Below are 17,500 nucleotides of genomic sequence, written 5' to 3'. Positions count from 1 at the left end.
GGGTTCTTTTCGTCTTCATATTTTGTCATTTCTTCTGTTTACTTTCCATTTTAAATCATGTTGCCAAATTTTATTTTAGTTCATAGTTTTTGTGGCCTTTGGGTCTCCAAAACCTTTTGTTTGTTTGTTTGTTTGTTTTTTAGTTGTAGAACATCGATTTTCAGTACATCGTGTACTCAAGCTTCCTGAGCTATTGAGTTTCATGACAGCCATCTTTTTCCCTTCAGAGGGTACTGAATAACTTTAAGAGGTGTATTCAGTTCAAAAGGACCATTTCATACTCTGACTCCCATAATTGGTGTGTTGTGCTCAGGTCCTGAGTACTGGGACATTCCGTGAAGAGACTCCTTAAAGTCTGCAGAAATCTGTGTACTATACTTTTTGAATCTGCATTGGCATAGCCTTGCATGGCAGGGGACCTGGCACCAAATACGTAACTTGCATCAACATAAATGTCAAGTGTACCGATACAGCTTTGAGGACATGAATGGTCTCTGTTCTCTGTCAGTACATCATGCATTGTGAGACCTAAGAACCATTGCCCATGGTTCAACTTCCTGGCATGATGCTGACAGACACCTAACCTGCATTTGAGTCTTCATCGCCAGAGAAGTGTCAATTCTCCACAGATTGCTATCTGCTGCATCAACAGCCTTCTGGGATCCTGGAGGTCTCCTACACCTCGACAGGCTGTACCACAAGCTGCCTCCACACCAGCTTACCAGCCTACACTGACACCTATCTGGGCTATGGTGAAAGATGAGCTTTCAGGGCTACTGCTTAAGTAGTCTACGCAGGTTTACAGGGTGCTTGTGCCAGTCTCAGCCCAGTCTGAGGATATAGTGGAGCACCAGTCACAGGGAAAGTCCCATATTCTGGCTCCATATTGACTTTTGGGGGGCAGCGCAAAACAACTGACGGATGCGTTGACATCAGCAGAGGAACTCTGTTCTGCCCTGATGCTCATCCATGCAGAGCCGATGCTATAGCTGTTGCTCTCTACCACATACCTCCCAAGAGAATTAGTTTGAAGAGCTGGCTTCCAAATTTATTGGCGAGATGGAGCAGGATCCATGAAACCTCTCCTGATAGCTTTCAGGCTCCTCCAGAAAATATTTTATTTCATGTGTTTATCTGTGAGATGGCTCAGATAGTACCATTTAAATATGAGGCAGTGGAAATAACTGGTTTGGAGCTTTTCAAATATTGGATTCTGGCTATCCTAGAGAGGGTATCATAGTACCCCTTCATAGAATCATGAAGGCTGCTATTTAAAAATAAATAAATAAATAAAACAAATTACCATATATTTCATTGGTTCTGTAATTCACATAACAGCCTTCAGAAAAAGCTAAACCGCTAGACTCCTTTCTTTTTTTTTTTTTTTGAAATAATGTTTATTAACAGATGCAACACAGAAAGTACAGAAATCCAACAGCACAAGGACACAAAGTCCAAAAAGAGGAAATATAACTCAAACCGTAAAACGAGCAGGCAATCACAGAAAAGAAAATCGGGCCGGACAAGCTCTGCACCCTCCAGTCGCCATCTGCAAAAGTTTTTATGAAAAGAGAAAACAAAAACAACCCCCCAATCATACCACAAATGCACTAACACCAGACATACCATACTATCCGCAACAACCACTCCACAGACACCCCCTCCCACTCACACCAGCACACACCTTTCAAGGCGAACTACACCAAAGCCCCAAACAAGAAGGAAGAGAGGAAAGAGAAAAGAACGAGGAAGAAAAGAGAAAAAAGAAAAGAGAGGAGAGACAGAAGGAACAGTGGCCTTAAGAATGGATATCCAGCTGTGCCACCGATTCCCCAGGACAGAGCATCAAGGCCGCTTTCCAGAACCCCACATAGCATCGAAGATCAATCCCCCCCCCCTTGGGAGAACGATGAATTTCAAAGTGGGCTACCTGAGCAAGCCGGTGTAGCCAATGAGTAAAGGAAGCCACCTGATCAGACACCCAATACTGCAAAAGGAGTTTTTTCACCAAGAGGATGGCTAGGTAGAGGAATTTCCGCTGAGGAAACGAAAAACCAGCCTCCTCCAACACTCTCTGATCTCCCAATAAGAGCATGCCATAGTCACGTGGAATAGGACGGTGCACAATTTGCTCCAAAAAAGGAAGAACCCTCAACCACAAATCAGTGGATGGGCATTCCAAAAAATGATGAACCAAGGTCCCAGCCGAGCGGCTACACCTGGTACATACAGCCCCCTCCCAGAGGCCCATAAGAGCCCCGCGGTGCCTAGAAATATACGCCCTGTGCAATATCTTAAACTGCATTTCCTGGAGATCGGAGGAGCCCCCCAACAGTCTAAGATGGCCAAACAGTGCAAGAAACTCACTCCGATCCCCCAGAAATCCCAGCTCCCTCCTCCACACAGAGGCCACTCCATCAAGGGCCTCCTCAGACAGATTCGCCCGTAGCATACGTCCCCAAGTAGAGAGTTTATTCTGGGCCGCGGGAATCAAGAAGAAAAGTGCATCCAGAGGACCACAGAGCCAAGCATCCCCCCATTTCCGAGCCAGCGTAGTACAGTAGTGGCGGATCTGAAGATACACCCAGAAATGAGTCCCGGGCACATCCCAGCGCTGCTGAATCTGGGCAAAGGAAGGAAATGCAACCCCACTACCCCCATCCCACACATCCCTCAAGGTCCTACACCCCCGCTGCTCCCACACCCGAAGTCGAGAAGGTCCCATCCCCGGAACAAAAGCAAGGTTGCCACACAAAGGCAAGAGTGCCGATGCAGCAGGCGTTTTCTGTTGATGGCGCCTCCACCACCGCCACGCCATCCTAAGTGGCTGGAGAAAATTCATGGTCGAGGAACCCCCGGGAACCGCGGAAGGCGACATATGGAGAAGGGCCAGGAAAGAATGCGGCGCACACCAGGAGGATAGCCATTCCCCAGAGGCATATTTGTAATGTCCAGTCCAGCCCTCATGAATGAAGCGAAGCAAAGCCGCTACGTTATAATGTCTTACATCCGGAAGATTCAAGCCCCCCTGAGATCGGTCCAGCATCAATTTAGTATAGCTAATGCGAGCCCTTTTGCGTCTCCAAATGAAAGAAGAAATGGTGGACCGAAAAGCCCGTACATCCCGAGCGGCAAGCCACACAGGGATAGTCTGTATGGGATACAAGATCTTTGGCAGGAGAACCATTTTGGTGAGAGCCACTCTACCCCACAAACCCAAAGGTAACTCCCTCCAGCGATCACATTGAGCCGCGATTTGCTCGAGAGGGCGACGAATGTTTTGCTGATATAGGAGGGATAAGTCGGGTGTCAGATACACACCTAGGTAACGCAACGGCCCATCTACGGGCGGTATAGAAAGAGCGGAGTGCCAGGGCTCCTTGTGAGTAGAGTCCAAAGGCAACAGCTCAGACTTGGCACAATTAACCCTCAGCCCAGAAAAGTTTCCAAAAGTTCGAACCACCCCAAGTGCTCTCTCCAGATCATCTATGGGATTATCGAGGTAGAGGAGGATGTCATCCGCGAAAAGGTTAATCCTACTCTCCCTAGCTCCTATCCGAATTCCCCGAATGGAAGGATCTGTGCGCAGCTTTACCGCCAAGGGTTCAAGGGCTAGCACGAAGAGGAGGGGGGAAAGGGGACAGCCCTGCCGGGTACCCCTGCCCAAAGGAAAGGGAGCAGTAAGACCCCCGTTCACCAGCAAGCGCGCCTGCGGGCGAAGGTACAAACTACGAATCCATTCAGGGAAACGGCCAACCAGGCCATATTGCTGCAGAACCCAGAATAAAAAATGCCAGGAAATGCTGTCAAAGGCCTTTTCCATGTCTAACCCCACGATAGCCGATTTACTCCCCGTCCCTCGTCTCGAATGCAAGGCCATTAACGCCCGAAACAGATTCATGGAAGCATACCGGCCCGGAACGAAGCCCACCTGGTCTTCATGAATCAATAAAGGGAGGACAGCATTCAGGCGGCGGGCCAGTATCGCCGCCAGTAGCTTTACGTCTTGATTAAGCAGCGAGATCGGGCGGTATGACCCCACTTGGGCAAGATCCTTCCCTGGTTTAGGGAGCAAGACCACATGGGCCATATTTCGCGGTCCCAGGCCCTTTCCTGAATGCAACTCATTAAAAGCATCCCCTAAAGCTGAAGGAACCAAATCTGCCATGATCTTATAGTATTCGGGCCCAAACCCATCTGAGCCTGGCGCTTTCGTGAGTTTCAACGCTTTGATACCCAGCTGGATTTCCGCCGCCGTGACCGGAGCATTCAGAAGGTCAAGCTGGGCATCAGTCACTTGAGGCAAAACCAGATCCCGGAAAAACTCCGTGCGATCAGGTTCTGAGGATTCGCGATGAGAATATAGAGTCTCATAGAATTGCACAAACTGAGACTGAATGTCGTCCGCCCCGGTATAAAGGCGCCCCCCACCATCTTTAATAGACAGGATGACCTGTTGTTTGCGAGGAGGACGCACTAAATTGGCCAGAAGCCGCCCGGCCTTCCCCCCCCCATCTATGCAAACGATAGCGTTGGAAATAGATATCCCTATTGGCCCGCTGCGTCAAAAGGACCTCCAACTGTGATCGGACTTCCCCCAGCCGGCTCCTGTCCTCCACAGAAAGTGAAGCGACATGACGCCGTCTCAGAGCCTGCAGTTCTCCAGAAAGCCTTAAAAGATCAGCCTCCTGGCGCCGCCGTGCCCTAGATACATAAGCAATAATATATCCCCGGAGTACAACCTTAGATGCCTCCCAAAATGTCACCGGATCAACATCCTGGGAAGCGTTATGATGACAATACTCCTGCCAGTGATCCCGGAGGTATCTATGAAACTCCAGATCCTTATACAGATGGCTTGGGAACCGCCACCCCCTGCGCGGAGTATCATTCGTAAGCCTGACCGACAATATTAGCGGGGAATGATCCGATAAGGGAACCTCCTCAATAGAAACATGTTCTACCTGCGGGAGCAGCGAGGGTGACGCCAGAAAGTAATCCAGACGAGCATAAACATCATGAGGGTGCGAGTAGAAAGTGTAGGTATGCTCAGTAGGATGCAAAGTCCGCCACAGATCCATCAAATGCAACTGGTCCATCAAAAAATTAACCCCCTTGGCTCCATGGTCCCCCGGACACACCCTCGCCGGTCTACAGTCCATGGAGGGATCAGCCGTGATATTAAAATCCCCTCCCACAAGGAGTTGATAATCAGAATACTGAGCTATCTGGGCCAAAAGCCCAGAAAAAAATCGGTGACTATACACATTAGGGGCGTAGAGATTACAAAACATCCATTTCTGACCCCACAATTCCCCCAAAACTATCACATATCGCCCCTCCTTATCCTGCAGAGTTTTATGGATATGTATGGGTAATTGTTTGTGAAACAAAATCGCAACCCCCCGCTGTCTAGAGTTAAAGGAAGAGGAGCATACCTCCCCCACCCATTCCCGGCGCAACTTGGCATGCTCAACCCCCGATAGGTGGGTCTCCTGCAGGTAAGCAATATCTATGTGATTTTTCTTGAACCAATTCAACAACTTTTTTCTCTTTACAGGAGAATGGATACCATCCACATTATATGTGGAAATGCGGAGGTTAACCATTATCAAAGAGAAACCTACAGAACAAGACAGGAAATACTAAAAGTAGTGTCAAGAGGAGAGGGACCTCCCAGCTAAGACCCTTCCCTCGCTGCCAGCAGGGCCCCGGCAAGAAAACAGCCGCCCCCACGTGCCTCCGGCCCCGTCTGGAAGCCGCGGGCCCCAATATAAGATAGAAAGGTGTCAGTCCTACACACACACCCCTAACCCGCCCCGAACCACACTGCCATTCAGCCTTCCAAACACCCCACAAACCACTACCAAACACCCCAACAAACACACACCCCTCCCCCCTCCCCAATCCCAGAGAATATGCCCCCAGGACTCTCCCCAAATCCCCCACAGACCCAACAAAACCAGTACCAGAAAACAAAATCCCATAAGGGAAATCAGAGAATAAGGAGTCACTGAGCTGGGCAGCCCACGATCCAATACTAGCTAGATGAGACAGATTCTAGAACAAAATACCATGGTAACACAGAGCAAGAACAAAGACACCAGCTCCTGACAGAAACAGTCACCGGACGGAGACAAGGAATCCAGGCCCCCAGCAGGTTGGCTACGCACACCAGCCGCACCCGCCACGGTGAAGGCAGGGGCCAGCCGCGGCCTCCCCTGCGGAGCCACCAAAAGTTCTCTCGCAACCTCCAGAAAGGTCCAGTTCAAAGATACAAAGGACAGAACTGAACCAAACGTCAGCAAATCAGAAGATCATTCAGTCCCAGAAGAGGACCACCATGAACAGCAGGGGAATCTCTCCTACTCCGAACGGGCCACCCCTTCAGGTCTCAGCTGCCCGGGACTCCTCCGCCCTCTCCAGAAGGACCAGCGGCGTTGATGGTATCCAAGAAGCGCTGCGCCTCCCCCTTGGTCAGCAGAGTATGCACCTTGCCTTCTCTCCAGATCCGCAAGCTTGCAGGGTAGACCAGAGCAAAGCGTACCCCCTTGCGATGCAAGGTGGTACAGATGGGCGCCATTTCCCTCCGCCGAGAGGAAACACCTGCAGAATAGTCATTAAAGAGGAGCAACCGCTGTCCCTCATACTGCAGACCACCAGCCAGACGATAAGGCTTCAAGATTTGTTCCTTCTCCTTCCAGTTTACATACCGGGCAATAGCCGCTCTAGGCTTCGAATTAGCCCCTGAAGTGATTCCCAGCCTGTGTGCTCTTTCACACACAAAAGACATGGCCGAGGTCTCCAAGCCAAGATGTTCTGGCAGCCATGTATGAAAGAACTGGTAAAGCGCATCAGCGCCCTGCAACTCCGGGAGTCCCACAACCCTCAGGTTATTTCGTCTCTGGCGGTTCTCCGTGTCCTCAAGTTTTTCTGTGAGGGCTGCCACCTGGGACTGCAGGCTATCCACCCGCTGCTGTGCCTGAAGGGCCTCATCCTCACGAGCAGAAACACGGTGTTCCACCTCTGTGAGCCGCTGAGCCTGGGTCTCAAATTTTTCGTTGATACCATCCACCGCCAATTGAAGTTTATTTAGGCGGTCCTCCAGGGCAGTGGTCACCAGGCGAGAGATCTCGTGAGCCCAGTCGCCCAGCTCCAGCGGCGGCGAGGCGGAAGCCGACGCCATTTTAGGATCCAGCGTGCTGATTCTGCTCTTCGGAGTTTTGCCTGCTTTAATGGGCATACCGGGGCTTCTCCCACACGGAAAAACACACCGCCGATCCACCCGGCTCTGACGCTCTGTGCCTGCAGTTCCAGAGATACCCCCCGCGACTGCCAGGTATCGATATTTAGCAGATGTTTAGTGGCTCGGATCGCGGAGCCCAGCAACGCACGTCCGTTCACTTCGTGCGCATCACGTGACCCCTCAGACTCCTTTCATAAGCGAGTATTCTGAGTCTGTTTGCTAACTCACCGCATATTGGGCTTTCTACTTCAGAGACTGTCTGAATTCAAGAGGACCTGGGATAGGCACAAGGGATCTCTCAGAGAGAGAAAGAGATAATGGTTACTGTGGATGGGCAGACTAGATGGGCCATTTGGCCTTTTTCTGCCATCATGTTTCTGTACTGCAGAGCATATTCTGTTTTACAGACTTTATCCCTCAAAGACTTCTGACTTTCTGAATATCCACAGAAGATTTCTAGATTGTCATATGTATCTCGCATATATGTTATGTGTGTGCTTGTGTCCCACCAATTCCTCATGTGAGTTTGAGGTGGGTTACAATCAGTGATAAATTTGTTATATGGTAGAGGAAGAGTACAATGTACATTGGTTGCAATTAAAGTGCATAAATCAGATATACAGTAAATCATGTATATTAATATACTGTAGATTAGATTATTAACTATTTTCTCACATTGATGTGGATAATCAATGTATGTCAAAGTTAATATAAGTTCTTTGATATTAGCTTGAAGAAGAGCCATGTTTTCAAGTTTTTTTGAAACTGGATGTAGTTGGGGATAGTCCATATCTTTATGGGTAGCAAATCCAGATTTTTGGAGCTTGGTAGCTGAAAGATTTGCAGTGAGTTGATTTGTGTTTTATTTCCTTTCAGTGGTGGGAAGGATAGTCAGCTTATCAGAGTTACGTGTTTTATAGATCTGCTTAGTAATTCATTGAATATGGAGAAGCTTTCAGGAGCATCTCAATATAAGGATTTGTGTGTTAGGCAGCATTATTTAAATTTTGCTAATTTCTCAATTGGAAACCAGTGTAATTCCTTAAACAGTGGAGTGACATGATCAAATCTTGTCTTACAGAACACAGCTGCAAGATTAATATTTTATACCAGTTGAAGTTTTTTCATTAGTTTTACATAGTAACATAGTAGATGACAGCAGATAAAGACCCGAATGGTCCATCCAGTCTGCCCAACCTGATACAATTTAAATTTTTTTTTTTTTTTTTTTTTTCTTCTTAGCTATTTCTGGGCAAGAATCCAAAGCTTTACCCGGTACTATGCTGGGGTTCCAACTGCCGAAATCTCTGTTAAGACTTACTCCAGCCCATCTACACCCTCCCAGTCATTTAAGCCCTCCCCTGCCCATCCTCCACCAAACGGCCATACACAGACACAGACCGTGCAAGTCTGCCCAGTAACTGGCCTAGTTCAATATTTAATATTATTTTCTGATTCTAAATCTTCTGTGTTCATCCCACGCTTCTTTGAACTCAGTCACAGTTTTACTCTCCACCACCTCTCTCGGGAGCGCATTCCAGGCATCCACCACCCTCTCCGTAAAGTAGAATTTCCTAACATTGACCCTGAATCTACCACCCCTCAACCTCAAATTATGTCCTCTGGTTTTACCATTTTCCTTTCTCTGGAAAAGATTTTGTTCTACGTTAATACCCTTTAAGTATTTGAACGTCTGAATCATATCTCCCCTGTCTCTCCTTTCCTCTAGGGTATACATATTCAGGGCTTCCAGTCTCTCCTCATACGTCTTCTTGCGCAAGCCTCCTATCATTTTCGTCGCCCTCCTCTGGACCGCCTCAAGTCTTCTTACGTCTTTCGCCAGATACGGTCTCCAAAACTGAACACAATACTCCAAGTGGGGCCTCACCAATGACCTGTACAGGGGCATCAACACCTTCTTCCTTCTACTGACTACGCCTCTCTTTATACAGCCCAGAATCCTTCTGGCAGCAGCCACTGCCTTGTCACACTGTTTTTTCACCTTTAGATCTTCGGACACTATCACCCCAAGGTCCCTCTCCCCGTCCGTGCATATCAGCTTCTCTCCTCCCAGCATATACGGTTCCTTCCTATTATTAATCCCCAAATGCATTACTCTGCATTTCTTTGCATTGAATTTTAGTTGCCAGGCATTAGACCATTCCTCTAACTTTTGCAGATCCTTTTTCATATTCTCCACTCCCTCTTCGGTGTCTACTCTGTTACAAATCTTGGTATCATCTGCAAAAAGGCACACTTTTCCTTCTAACCCTTCAGCAATGTCACTTACATACATATTGAACAGGATTGGCCCCAGCACCGAACCCTGAGGGACTCTACTAGTCACCTTTCCTTCCTTCGAGCGACTTCCATTAACCACCACCCTCTGGCGTCTGTCCGACAGCCAGTTTCTGACCCAGTTCACCACTTTGGGTCCTAACTTCAGCCCTTCAAGTTTGTTCAACAGCCTCCTATGAGGAACTGTATCAAAGGCTTTGCTGAAATCCAAGTAAATTACATCTAGCATATGTCCTCGATCCAGCTCTCTGGTCACCCAATCAAAAAATTCAATCAGGTTCGTTTGGCACAATTTACCTTTTGTAAAGCCATGTTGCCTCGGATCCTGTAACCCATTAGATTCAAGAAAATACACTATCCTTTCTTTCAGCAACACTTCCATTATTTTTCCAACAACTGAAGTGAGGCTCACCGGCCGGTAGTTTCCTGCTTCATCCCTGTGACCACTTTTATGAATAGGGACCACATCCGCTCTCCTCCAATCCCCAGGAATCACTCCCGTCTCCAGAGATTTGTTGAACAAGTCTTTAATAGGACTCGCCAGAACCTCTCTGAGCTCCCTTAGTATCCTGGGATGGATCCCGTCTGGTCGCATCGCTTTGTCCAACTTTAGTTTTTCAAGTTGCTCATAAACACCCTCCTCCGTGAACGGCGCAGAATCTACTCCATTTTCTCGTGTAACTTTGCCAGACAATCTCGGTCCTTCTCCAGGATTTTCTTCTGTGAACACAGAACAGAAGTATTTGTTTAGCACATTTGCTTTCTCCTCATCACTCTCCACATATTTGTTCCCAGCATCTTTTAGCCTAGCAATTCCATTTTTTATCTTCCTCCTTTCACTAATATATCTGAAAAAAATTTTATCTCCCTTTTTTACATTTTTAGCCATTTGTTCTTCCGCCTGTGCCTTCGCCAAACGTATCTCTCTCTTGGCTTCTTTCAGTTTCACCCTGTAGTCCTTTCTGCTCTCCTCTTCTTGGGTTTTTTAATATTTCATGAACGCCAACTCTTTCGCCTTTATTTTCTCAGCCACTAGGTTGGAGAACCATATCGGCTTCCTTTTTCTCTTGTTTTTATTGATTTTCTTCACATAAAGGTCCATAGCCATTTTTATCGCTCCTTTCAGCTTAGACCACTGTCTTTCCACTTCTCTTATGTCCTCCCATCCTAACAGCTCTTTCTTCAGGTACTTTCCATTGCATTAAAGTCCGTACGTTTGAAATCTAGGACTTTAAGTATCGTGCGGCCGCTCTCCACTTTAGCCGTTATATCAAACCAAACCGTTTGATGATCGCTACTACCCAGGTGAGCACCCACTCGAACATTAGAGATACTCTCTCCATTTGTGAGGACCAGATCCAATATCGCTTTTTCCTTTGTGGGTTCCGTCACCATTTGTCTGAGCAGAGCCTCTTGAAAGGCATCCACAATCTTCCTACTTCTTTCCGATTCCGCAGACGGAACATTCCAGTCCGCATCCGGCAGGTTGAAATCTCCCAACAGCAGAACCTCCTCTTTCCTTCCAAACTTTTGGATATCCACAATCAGATCCTTATCAATTTGCTGCGATTGAGTCGGAGGTCTGTAGACTACACCCACGTAGATAGAAGTTCCATCTTCTCTTTTCAAAGCAATCCATATCGCTTCTTCCTCTCCCCAGGTCCCTTGCATTTCGGTCGCTTGGATATTGATCTTTACATAGAGAGCTACTCCACCACCTTTATGACCATCTCTGTCCTTCCTAAAAAGATTACATCCCGGTATGTTTGCATCCCATCCATGTGATTCACTGAACCATGTCTCTGTGATAGCAACAATATCTAGATCTGCCTCTAATACCAGGGCTTGCAGATCATGAACTTTGTTGCTTAGACTGCGAGCATTTGTCAGAGTTCCTATGAGTAGAGCATTATAGTAGTCTAACAATGATAAGATTATCAATTGGAACAGTATTCTATAATGTTGGGAAAAGTAGGGTCTAATCTTTCTTAGCTTCTGTAGTGTAACGAAAGATTTACAAACTACATTAGTGATGGTGGTTTTCCTATCTTAGTGTGCTGTCTTAGATGACTAATAGGACTTTTGAGGATTATTCGATGTTGAAGTTGGTTCCATTTGTTAGAGATCGGGGGGATCAAATGTAGCTGTGGTCCAAGCCAGAGTAGTTGGGGGTTTTTTCTGTGTTTAATTTAAGGTGGTGCTTTGCTAATCACTCTTGCACTTTAGTTATTGCTCTTTCCAGTTTGATAGGTAGATGTGTTAAGTTTAGATCTGTTGGAATTAGGAGTAGAATATTGTCTGCATAAAAGAATGACAATTCCCTTTTGTCTAGATGAATTGATTCTAGTTGTCATGAATATGTTGTATAGTAATGGTGAGATGAGTGATCCTTGTGGTACACCTCAAGATGGTATCCAATACTCTTGAGTATCATCTGCCTTTTAGTACTCTGTATCATCTATTTGTCAGGAAACCATGGAACTATTGTAGTACATGTCCTGTGATTCCTAGTTCTGATAGTCTGTTTAGGAAGGGGGGACTGGTGCGGTGGAGAACAGAAGCCTGATGGTGGGAGGGTCCATAGGGACCTATGCACCAGTGAAGAGATCTGGAAGAGAATTCTAGCCCTGGGGTGAAGCCCGGTGGTGGGAGGATCCGCGGGGGCCTATACACCGCCAGGAAAGAGATAAAAGTAGCCAGAGGACCTGGAGTGTCGAGGATGGGATTCAGGCTTGATGACCAGCGGTGGGACCAGTGAAGGAGGATCTAGGTGATGGTGTACCCAAGAGGCCAGGGAGTGAGGGACTGGTGGTGGCCCTATAAGAGGTAGCTGGAGGAGTCCAAGGTTGACAGGATCTGGCTGCTGATCAGCAGTAGGACCAGCTGGGTCGGTGGCAACCGGTGGAGTGATTGGTAATGGCACCAAGAGCTGACAGAAGACTCGCCAGAAAGCAGCCTGGTTGACTTTGGGAGCATTGGCCAGAATTCTGAGGAGTGTACGCCAGAGGGGGACTGGCTGGGATGGTGGCAACTGGTAGAGTGACTGTTAAATGGCACCGGAAGCCACCAAAGACCTGGAGGGCTAATAATGCAGGGTTGGAAGAAGGACTCTTGGGAGGACCTGGAGAGATGGAGTCCAGGGAGGACTCAGAGAATGACCAGGAGGAGCTGAGAAGACCTGGTCATATGTTTTAAGAACTGTGTATTTAACCCTGCTGTGTTATGTGTTACAGAGAGTCAGGGTGCCTGGGGATGGACATGTGATGGGTGTTGCTGCTTGGCCCAGTCATATGATGACACAGGCTCATGGCCATGGGGAGATAATCCACTTGTCCAGAATGTCTACTGGAAAAAATATTAGCAAGGTAAGTACCTAATCTTTCTGTCTTTGGAGCATATTTTGGCAGGACCCTGGGGGTCTGTAGCATAGTATAAGGCCTAAAGGCTGCAATGCAGAATCACTTTTTATTTGACAGAAAAGGAATTCTATATTCAGTTTATTCATGGAGTTAATTTTTTCTATTTCCAGATAGCTCTTGTATATCATAGCTATTCCTCTACCCTTTTTTCTGTTTGTTGATTTATATTTTATGCTTAGTACCTCTCAACCTAACTGCTATTCTACAGTTTTCTCAATATGTACAGGACATTTTAGAGACTTCAAGGAAGCCTTCCACTAGAGAATGCTACAATCAGAAATGGACTAGATTTTCTGCTTGGTGCACTATTCATCACAAGGAGCTTCAGTCTACCTCCTTGTCTTCAGTTTTGGATTACCTGTTCCATTTGTCTCAATCAGGCCTCAAATCCACATCCATTTGAGTCCATCTCAGTGCAATTGCTGCTTACCATCAGCCTATCAAAAGGAAACTCCTCTCTGCTCATCCTGTGGTTTCCAGATTTATGAAAGGACTTTTCAATGTCAAACCACCTCTCAAATTGTCTCCTGTGGTTTGGGATCTCAGTGTTGTTCTTGCTCAATTGATGAAGCCTCCTTTCGAACCAATGGATTCGGCTCATCTTAAATATCTCACTTGGAAAATGGTTTTTCTTATTACTCTCACCTCCGCTCGCAGGGTCAGCGAGCTCCAAGCTTTAGTTGCAGACCCACTTTTCACAGTATTCCATCATAACAAGGTGGTCATCCGTACTCATCCTAAATTCTTATCTAAAGTGGTTTCAGAATTTCATCTCAATCAATCTATTGTACTTCCAGTGTTTTTTCCAAAGCCTCATTCTCACCCTGGAGAAACAGCTCTTCATACTTTGGACTGTAAGCGTGCTTTGGCCTTCTGCTTAGAACGCACCAAATCACACAGATCTGCTCCTCCAACTTTTTCTCTCCTTCGATCCAAATAAGTTGGGACATCCTATTTCTAAGTGTACCATCTCCAACTGGATGGTGGCTTGTATCTCTTTCTGCTATGCCAGGCTGGATTACCCCTTCACAGTAAAGTCATAGCCCATAAAGTCAGAGCGATGGCGGCATCAGTAGCTTTCCTTAGATTTACTCCTATTGAGGAAATCTGCAAGGCTGCCACTTGGTCCTCAGTTCACACATTGAGTTCTCATTATTGTCTGGATACTTTTTCCAGACAGGATGGTATTTCGGCTAGGCAGTTTTATAAAATTTATTCTCGTAAGTAGCCAACAAAAATCCCATTTTGGTTAGCTTGGAGGTCACCCACATGTGAGAATATGCTGCCTGCTTGTCCTAGGATAAAGCACAGTTACTTACCGTAACAGGTGTTATCCAGGGACAGCAGGAAGATATTCTCACAACTCACCCATCTCCCCTGGTTGGCTTCTCTGCTAGCTATCTGAATTAAGGAGAGATGCGCCCTGTGCTTGGTGGGAAGGCACTCGCGCATGCGTGATGTGGCAGTCGCAAACTTTCTGAAGTTCTACAAGCTAGTCTGCTTGCGAAGCTGTCTGCATCCTGGCTCCGTGGATGAATCACCAACATGTGAGAATATCTGCCTGCTGTCCCTGGATAACACCTGTTACAGTAAGTTACTGTAAGGTTTCAGCCTTGAACCCAACAATTCTGCTTTCTCTTTTGACAGTGACAAGTCTCTAACCAGATCATTAAGATCTTCTTGAGTTAGCAGGTGAGGTGGTTTTTCATCCACTTCAGGTTCATACAACTCCTCCACAGCAGCCAGAGGCACATTCTTCATCTGAACTTTTCAGCACATTGTGCTGCAGATATGGAAGGAGGAATTGAAACTGGGTTCTCCAAGTCATTAGGAATGGGTTTAATTGCTAATGGGCAATCAGTATACACAATTTTTTTATTTATTCCTCTTTGTGAATACAGCAATTTTTGTCATGCAAAAATAACAGTCTGAGTGATGATTTGTTAGTTTACGCCACACCATGGGTATAGCAAAAGGCATCTTCTTCCGTTTCCCATTCAGCCACTGTGTTAATCCAGAATAACAGACAGTGCCGCATACATGAGGTGCCCACACTTTATCTTGGTCGCCAACTTTACAGCCAAAATGCTTGTATGCACTTTGATGTGCAGTAAATTGTTCTCAGACATAACAGAAATTATCAGGATGGGTGAACACAAACTTGTCTGTTCATAATAATTATAATATCTTAGACAAAAACAAACAAAATATAAAAATTCACAGGTAGAAAAAGCAGCACAATCACATTTTGGTATACAATTTCAAATTACTGGTATATGTGATCGATGAACTGTCCTAAAATGTTACAGAAACAGTAAAATATCGATGCTTCATGGTAGCATTATTGACAAAAATGATATAAACACAAACTGCTTCATAACTTAAAAACAGGATGTGATAGACGAAAACTGTTTTCAGATTTAGAGTCAGCATGTGACCCTTGTTAAAGTACAGCTGACAGAACTCCAGTAGCAAAATGCTTGTTGACCTACTTGTAGCAGGTATTCTCTGAGGACATCAGGTATATATTCCCTTCCTCCTCCCCTTGGAGTTGTCATCTTAGCTTTCATATTGTGCTGATGGTCCCATGCTACAGCATTGGGCGGGAAGGCAACCACACATGTGCAGAGGGAGCACTATCTCTAATATTTAAAGTGATACTACACTAGACAGTGTCCACTAGAGAGTTGCGCGGGGACAGAAATCTCTCCCTGTCCCCACCAGTATTCCACCTGTTCCCACCTGAATCTCCTCCGTCCCCGTGAGGAATTTCCTCCATCCCCGCCCAACCACATGAGGAATCCCCTTCATCCTCGTGAGGAATCTCCTCTGTCCCCGCCCGTCCCCCTATAAAAGTTACCTGTTCTCATAAAAAGCAGCAATTACTTCTGACAGTTCTGATTTTTTTTTTTAAGTCTTAGTTTATTTAAACCAACAATAAAATGCAATATAAACAAATAACAGAAATAAGAGATGCATACATCACCGGAAAGAATTAGAATAGACATTAGGTCATGTGATTGTAGGGTCGACCATTTCTTGTTCAAAGAAATTAGTTGGATTTTTTGGCAATATAAAGCTCATATCTGTAGTGCAAACAAATCTGGTTCTACCATCTGGCATAGGTAACTTCTGAGAGCTCCTTCCAAGTTCCACAAATGGTTTTTAATATAGCAATGAGTAAATAATCAAACAATACAGCATCAAAATCATTTAAAGCAGAATTGAGAGAGGCACTTTTCAGTACAATGGTTGCATAAGAAAAATGTGCCAAAACTGAACTGGAAACCCCAAAACAAACTCAGCACGTATTTCATTTTGTGCTAAACACATTTGGTGGCATAATCATGAGAAGGACTGGGCTTCCCACTTTGAGCTTAGCCCTCCTCAAAATGAACATCTCCCTTGCTGTAGCTGGTGGGACAATTTGTTTTTCTATCATCTTGGTCCTAGTTTCTGCTTTTGTCTATCTTCTACTAATTCTCTTTCCAGGCCTCGGGAACCCCAGTTCCATCTCTGCGGGAGTCCCATGAGCCTGGGGGGATCCCCGCGGGAGTCCCATAGACTTGAGGGGATCCTTGTTCCCATGCAGACCTCTAGTCAGATGACATCATCCTAAGTTGGAGGGAGAATTACTGTTAGATGCATGTGTAATTGTTGGAGACTTGATTTAGGACTGCTTAGGAACTATAGAGGCATGTGTTACTATCAAAGACACATATAGTTGTTAAATGCATGAGTAATTGGTAGATGCATGCGTAATTACTAGAGACTTGCAATAGAACTGCTTAATGAACTATATCCACTTGGGCCACCTTCAAAAACTACACCAATCCAATTAACAACCATACAAACGATAACTCAAGAATTTACAGGGATACCATTACACTTTTTGTGCTAAGAAAAATACTTTACCCTGCAAACATGAATCTCCTACTGATTTTACTGATCTGTCTGTTAATTGGCAACATCAAAGATGTTAACTCACTCCACCCACAATTATAATCAATCAACTACCCGGATCTATCAATTTTACACATCACTAATTCACAAGAAAACATAACAAATCACATTACTGCTATCTCAAATAAAAGAAGACATCAACGAACACTTAAAAAAAGAATAAGGCAAGTAAAACCCATCAAAACCACTACAGTTACCAAACCTATCCCACCCACATCTGTCCCCTGTGCATACCTTAATACTAGATCTGTCGGGAATAAAGCCTTCCTAATTAATGATTGGATCATCAACAAGCAAATAGCCTGCCTTTTACTAACTGAAACATGGCTACTATCAGAAGATGATCCAATAATAATTGATCTCCTACCAGACAATTTCAAAATCCTTACGCTAAACCGCGTGGAGAAAAAAGGAGGAGGATTAGCAATTATTCTTAAAGAAGGATTTGACTTCGAACTACTGGATTCCAAAATGACCAACCAACTAGAAATTTTAGCCTGTAAAATTAGCAACTGTCAACTAGAAGAATCCATATCCTGCATATTATTCTATGTCCCACCAAAAAGCTGGCCAA

At 45.6% G+C, this 17,500-nt stretch overlaps 1 protein-coding gene across 2 annotated transcripts in view; it reads left to right on the top strand.

The window, feature by feature from the left end:
* Positions 1-17,500, top strand: part of RIOX1 (ribosomal oxygenase 1) — a 368,994-nt gene that overhangs the window by 207,749 nt on the left and 143,745 nt on the right. The window lies entirely within an intron of this gene.

Source organism: Geotrypetes seraphini, chromosome 3 (genome assembly GCF_902459505.1).
Source record: "Geotrypetes seraphini chromosome 3, aGeoSer1.1, whole genome shotgun sequence".
Lineage (NCBI taxonomy): Eukaryota > Metazoa > Chordata > Amphibia > Gymnophiona > Dermophiidae > Geotrypetes > Geotrypetes seraphini.
The sequence above is the reverse complement of the archived record's forward strand: the minus strand, read 5'-3'. Positions and strand labels throughout refer to the sequence as shown.